This window comes from Rosa rugosa, chromosome 2 (genome assembly GCF_958449725.1).
Source record: "Rosa rugosa chromosome 2, drRosRugo1.1, whole genome shotgun sequence".
Taxonomy (NCBI): Eukaryota; Viridiplantae; Streptophyta; class Magnoliopsida; order Rosales; family Rosaceae; genus Rosa; species Rosa rugosa.
This window is the reverse complement of record NC_084821.1, coordinates 35,180,847-35,188,475: the sequence shown is the minus strand read 5'-3', so window position 1 is coordinate 35,188,475 and position 7,629 is coordinate 35,180,847.

Here is a 7,629-nt window from a genome sequence, read left to right as displayed (position 1 = left end):
AAATGTCACAAAACATTGCCGTAGTATGAGGTTTGAATCATTTGACACTTTGATTTTCTACATTTTAAAATTACCTTTGACACACTTTTTTTTTTTTTGTTGAGGGGGAAGACGTCAACTAGTAACTACCACACACCCACCCATGCGGTGTATTCCAGTATTGCTAGACTAATCACCGCACCACAGACGCACGAACCTTAGGTGTTTTAACTAACCCAGGCCCGTCAAATCTGCTGGCCACAGGGTGGAGCTGGGAATCGAACGCTAGACTTAGGGGTTCCAGACTAGGCCGCTCGCCCACCACACCACACCACGTGGTTCATTTGACACACTTTTAGTATCCTCTGTTAGTAATATCGTTAACTCCTCCATTTTTTCAAGTTTCATCTTGCCCTCTCTCTTTTTTTCCGCTGCAAAACCCATCATCGTCTTAATCAAGATAATAATTAGTCACCGGTCAATAACTATAAATAAGAAAAATGCAAAGCATAAATAATAATTGTATATGCAAAATAAAAAGTAATTAGGATAACTACTAACTAACTAGCATGAGAGAGGAAAAGACGCAAATGCCATTGACAAAAATGAGGAGTTAACGGTGTTATTAACAGAGGGTATCAAAAGTGTGTCGGGATTAATTTTGAGATACTGATGTGATAGTTTTAAAATGTTGCGAACCAAGTGTCGAATGACCTAAATTTCAAGAACTATTTGTGATAAAAACTAAAGAAATTAATAACTAGTATTTTGTGTGTCGAACTAATTTTTTTATTTTTTTAGTTTGCTTTTAAAATTTATTTTGGTGATTTTTAGTTTTTCTTCTTAACCAAAAAAATTATAAGTTTTATAGCAATACGACTCGACAATCTCAGATCTCCGAAAATAAGGAAGAAGATGGATGTAAGCTATGAAAAAATTGGGTTAATTAGATTTGTCTCTTTAGCATAAGCCAAATCGCAGGTCGGCTAACTCCCCTACTCCATTATTAGTGTTCGTCCTAGTTTCTAGTTCTTCATGAGCTATCTGTTTTAAACTCTTAAGAGCCAAGGTTGGAGAATTACATAGCAAAAGAAGATATGTTGTTTGCTTTTGTAGAATTTTGATAACGTCAAGGTCATGTATTCTAAATATGGTTCTTGGATTGAGTTTAGTTCATAATGTTGACCTCAGTGGATTCCTCAATGGATGAGGGTTGTCAATTTCAATGCATTCTTCATAAGAAAACTCAGAACCAAGAGATTATTGACTATTACATAAATTGCTCAAAAAATGACTGTTACATAAAATTAATATAAGGAAACTTGAAACCAAGAACTAAAAAAAATATATTTATCATGATTCTCACTCAAAGTATTTAAATTTATTAGCAGTAAAAAAAAATCTAAAGCGAAATTAACAAGGTTTAACTCTTGAAGATATGGATCAAGTCTCATCAGGGTGTCGTTGTAATTTGTCCTCCGAGAACAGCATCGTTACGTTGTTAGACGATTGGACCTTCTTGCCTTTGCGTTGTTTGTCTTTCATGAACAACAGAGTTATGTCGTCTTCCTTTCCAATAGTTCCACGCAAGCAATCCACCAATTATCACAAAAAATACGACACCTATTGCGACGTACGTACGAATATCTTGTCCTGTCATAGCTTGATAAGAGAGAGAGCGTGCGTTAAAGAATAAAGTATAACACTAGAATTGATTGATTGTCTGTATATCTTCCAAGTTATGAACTTGTCACCTTTTTTTATAGAGGAAATAGTGCTTCAAATAGGGAGAATATTTTTTTTTCCTGATTTGTTTCAGTACGCCTTACTTTCCTTGATTGTGTAGGATTCCCAAGAATCGAGGAATATCTAGAAATTCCTAGTCAAGAATGGAACTCGTATTCATCCTCACTGCCAAGTTTCTAGCAAGCTCCACCCGACCAGACTTTGCATACATAACTAGTGCCGTCCCCACCATCACATTAGTCCTATCTAAGCCCAGTTTAGATGCACGAGCATGAAGCGAGGCCCCAAACAATTAATGGTGCTTTAGCTGGAAAGTGAGCACAGCCGGAGAAGTGTGTGGCGAATGTGATGTGGTTTGGTTCAACCCCGGCTTGTCTCATTTGGATGAACTGTGAAACAGCTTGAGATAGCTGACCACTTCGGCAGCGTTGGGATATAGAAGATGTCCATAGCACAGTTTGGTCTATGTGTTCATTCCTATTTCTCAGCGGAACGGAGTGTTTCTTGTCATGTTTTGGATTAGGAGAGGTGGACTGAGATGGGTGTGGAGTAGTGGTAAGTGGGTGTTGTTTGGGAAGTTGAATTGGGGTTGCTGTACAGGCGGGGAGAATCATTGTCTGAAATAGGAGAAGGAAGCAAAAGTGAAGGAATACTTGTATCTAAGAGATCCTTTGTAGTTTCTAAATGGTCAGAAGCTGAACCTGGTTATTTGAAAGCAGAGTTAACGAATTGGACAGAAAAGAAGATAGAAATGGCCCAAGAGAGAAGATGGATGGAGAAGGAAGAAGCTTACGGATTATATTGACACAAGTATGGGAACTGCTGAATTGGGTTTTAGCCGTTGAGTTCAGACGTCGACGTGAGGCTCTGTTCGGAGCCTTTCAGCTTGTTATTATTATTATTTTTTTTTCTGTTTTTATTTATTTTGTTGAGTAAATGTCACAAAAAACATGGCTGTAGTATGAGGTTTGGATGATTTGACACTTTGATTTTCTACATTTTAAAATTACTATATTAGTACTTTAAAATTAATCGTTGACACACTTTAGTATCCTCTGTTAGTAACACCGTTAATTCCTCTATGTTTCAAAGGTATTTTCATCTTGACATACCTCTCTCTTTTTCCCCGCCGCAAAACCCGTCATCGACTTGATCAAGATAATTAGTCACTGATCAGTAACTAAAAATAAGAAAAATGCAAAGCATAAATAGTAATTGTATATGCAAGATGAGAAGTAATTAGGATAACTACTAACTAACTAGTATGAGAGAAGGAAAGACGAAAATGTGCTTGGAAAAAATGAGGAGTTAACAGTGTTATTAACATAGGGTATCAAAAGTATGTTGGGGTTTAATTTTGAGGTGCCCATGTGATAGTTTTAAAATGTTGCGATCCAAACTTTAGGAACTGTTTGTGATAAAAACTCTATTTTCTTTATTATATTAACAACTAGTAATTTGTGTGTCAAACTGATTTTTTTTTTTTTTAGTTTACTTTTAAAAATTTATTTTGGTGATTTTTAGTTTTTCTTCTTAACCAAAAAAATTTATAGCAAATAAATTATAAGTTTTATAGCAATACGACTCGACAATCTCCAAACTCCGGAAGTAAGGAAGAAGAGAGATGTAGGCTATGAAAAAATTGGGTTAATTAGATTTGTCTCTTTAGCATAAACCAAATCACGGGTCGGCTAACTCCCCTACTCCATTATTAGTGTTCGTTCTAGTTTCTAGTTCTTCATTAGCTATCTGTTTTAAACTTTTAAGACGGTCGGAGAATTACATAGCAAAAGAAGGTATATTATTTGCTTTTTTCCGGTCATGTATTCTAAATATGTTTCTTGGATTGAGTTTAGTTCATAATGTTGACCTTATTGGATTCCTCAATTGAAGAGGGTTGTCAATTTCAATGCATTCTTAGTTGAGAGAATTTAGCTAATTAGAGAAAAGCTTACAGTTTGTTGAGTAGTTTATAAGAAAACTCGAAACCAAGAGATTATTGACTATTACATAAATTGCTAAAAAAATGACTGTTACATAAACTTAATATAAGGAACTCGAAACCAAAACTAAAAAAATATATTAATCATGATTCTCGCCAAAAGTATTTAAATTTATTAGCAGTAAAAAAAAAATCTACAACGAAATTAACAAGGTTTAACTCTTGAAGATGTGGATCAAGTCTCATCAAGGTTTCGTTGTTTGTCCTCCGAGAACAGCATCGTTACGTTGTTAGACGATTGGACCTTCTTGCCTTTGTGTTGTTTGTCCTTCATGAACAACAGAGTTATGTCGTCTTCCTTTCCAATAGTTCCACGCAAGCAATCCGCCAATTATCACGAAAAATACGACACCCATTACGACGTACGTACGAATATCTTGTCCTGTCATAGCTTATCAAGAGAGAGAGCGCGCGCTAAAGAATAAAGTATAACACTAGAATTGTTTGATTGTCTGTATATCTTCCAAGTTATGAACTTGTCACATTTTTATAGAAGAAATAGTGCTTCAAATAGGGAGAATATATTTTTTTTCCTGATTTGTTTCGGTACGCCTTATTTTCCTTGATTGTGTAGGATTCCCAAGAATTGAGGAATATCTAGAAATTCCTAATCAAGAATGGAACTCGTATGGGGCTCCTTAAACAGTTAAACATTCATCCTCACTGCTAAGTTACTACACTATTTGTTTGGGGCTTTTTTTTTTTATCATCATGGGCTTGGAATGTTCAGACCTGGAGAAAAAGGCCCCTGGTTGATTAGCAAATGCTAAAAGATACGCGGGTTAAATAGCCGAGGCACACGATGTCGTTTTTTCTGGGTCTGTTCCAGCTGAAAAGAAGAAGAAGAAGACGACTTGAGCAAATGAGCAGAGAAGAAAAAACAATTCAGTTTTAGCTTTTATCAAATTTTGATTCTTTAAAGCCATCAACTCATCAAGCAAGCTGAGAACCTAGCTAAGAAGATAATATCAAATATGACCCCAAGAGTCCATGACCAAGGCAGTAGTGCATGCAGTAACAACTTCTCATAATATAGCGTATGCCAAAGGATACAATTTCCAACCTCTTCGGCATCCAAAACATCAGCCTTGTCAAATAAGGCCAAAACCTGCAAGGCACTTAAGGTATAAAAGTGTGTGCGGGTCATGTCCAATGTTACCACCAAAACCACCACACACTGAATCAACATTCTCCTTACAACTCCAAATCACCAAAGAAACAATTAAGACAAAAGTACAAGTTTAGTATTGTTGGGCTAAGAAATTTGTATAAACTAAATACCTGATTCATGCTGGCACTGGAGGACCTCCGAAGCAACTTCATTGCCATCGACAGTGTCAAGCTTTCCAAGAAGGTCAAGAGTGGTCAAACCGTAGCATATGCTCCATCAGAACTGATTCATAAGGGTCCTTTTCCGGAGATAGCATCATCGATCTCTTGATTCAAATTTTGACCTTATTTGCTTTTGCCAACTCCACCATCTGCTAAAATTTCAATATTAGGCAAAGATATTGTACAACGTGCGTAAGATGCCTCGAGTGGCTCTGCCAGAGAGGTCGATACGGAGAGTGCAAACTGGGTGCGGAAATGAGAACCAGAGGTCATATAACGATGGTCAACAGCAATGTGAAAAGAAAATAGAGGAGACAATAATACAATAAAAGAAAAATAAAGAACAATTCTTAGGTTCACCCCTAAGGTGAATGAGCAAATTCACCATCTTTTGCGATTAACGTATAATAACTTTATAATTTTCTAATCCAACCATTCATGTTGTATAACGTAATATAAAGATTAGCTCTGTAAAAAATCATTCAAATTGAAAACCTTTTAGTTATTCATTTCTATGAAATATATGGACGGTTCATCATAGTAGTAGTAAGTGTTGTTGGAACCATCCATTTGTTTGATTCAATTAGATAATTAAACGATTTCCGATTCGATTGATTTTTTACATAGATGATCTTTAAAGGATAATTTAAGATATAGACCGTTGGATTATAAATTTATTAAGTAAAAATATGTTAATCGACAACGGGGGTGAATATGCTCATTCACACTAGGGGTGAACCTAAGAATTGTTCAAAAATAAATGTAATCATCGGCGTCTTGGCTGAAACGAAGGTATGGTGTTGGAATATCCCCGGAACAAAACCAGAAGACAGACTTCGATTTAACTTTCGATGTTCATTGCCTTTACTAATGAACACAAAATGTATTTCAAATCTGGATAATTGACTGCGCTCTTTTGATTAATCAATGACAACACTAACTGTTGAGAATATATACATCCCACGTAGGAAAAATGGGATATAGTCTATGAGTTTATAAGGGTTTGAATCACTCCATCCATTACCAATTGGTTTTGGATGTGAACCTCAGATTACTTTATCATATCAGAGCCAGGTTATCCCATGTGTGCATGTCTCACAGCCACACGGGCTCCACGTCACCTAAAGTTGTCCACGTGTATGACTTGAAAATTCGCCACACATGCGGGAGCGTGTTGATCAAGAATATATACACATCCCACATGAAAAAAACATATTACTTTATCACTAACAAACCTTTCCAGCAATAGCTGTTTAGCTCTCTAAGTTTAAATCATCATCAACAGACTCCCATAATCATATTCCTAGCAAACTAGCTAAGGTTCTGAAATAACAAAGCCCACTGAAAAGTACAAACAACATAACAATATCAGGCAAATTTGAACCATATATATTCATATCAAGTGAACCCATAAACTTCAAATCACTAAATTAAACTCCCAATGAATCGATTAGACATATCAAAACAGTAAAAAAATGTAAAATACCCGAGAGAAAATGCAAATACAAGATATGAGATTGATACAAGGGAATAATAAGCAGTATTTCGAAGATTGAAAGACGAAAACGAGTTCAGAAATGGAGACGAGTCTTACTTTGATGTTTCTGCAACTAGTTTGATTTCACTTTGTTTTTTCTTCCCTGCTGAAGTCGTCTTCTCCTTTTCAGTTGAAACAGAGAAGCGGAGAAAAAACGACATCGGGAAAAAACATGATGATAAAAAAAAAAGCCCAAACAAATAGTTTACACTGCTACGTCATGAGTGTTTTAACTGTTTAAGAGGCCCGATACGAGTTCCATTCTTGACTAGGAATATCTAGATATTCCTCGATTTTTGGGAATCCTACACAATCAAGGAAAATAAGGTGTTACTGAAACAAATCAGGAAAAAAAAATACTCTCCCTATTTGAAGCACTATTTCTTCTATAAAAGAAAGTGACAAGTTCATAACTCAGAAGATATACGGTCAATCAATTCTAGTGTTTACTTTATCCTCTAGCGTTCTCTCTCTCTCTTGATAAGCTATGACAGGACAAGATATTCGTACGTACGTCACAATTGGTGTAGTAACTTTCGTGATAATTGGCGGATTGCTTGCATGGAACTATTGGAAAGGAAGACGACATAACTCTGCTGCTCTTGGAGGACAAACAACCCAAAGGCAAGAAGGTCCACCCGTCTAACAATGTAACGATGCTGTTCTCGGAGGACAAACAATGCAATCCTTGATGAGACTCGATCCACATCTAGCTTCAAGAGTTAAACCTTGTTAATTTCATTTTAGAATTTTTTTTTACTGCTAATAAATTTAGATACTTTGAGTGAGAATCATGATAAAGATATTTTCTTAGTTCTTGGTTTCGAGTTTTCTTATATTAATTTCATGTAATAGTCATTTTTTGAGCAATTTATGTAATAGTCATTAATTTCTTCGTTTCGAATTTCCTTATGAACCATTAAACAAACTATAAGATTTTTCTCTGCTAAATTCTCTCAACTAAGAATGCATTGAAATTGACAACCCTCTTCCATTGAGGAAACTACTAAGGTCAACATTATGCACTAAACTC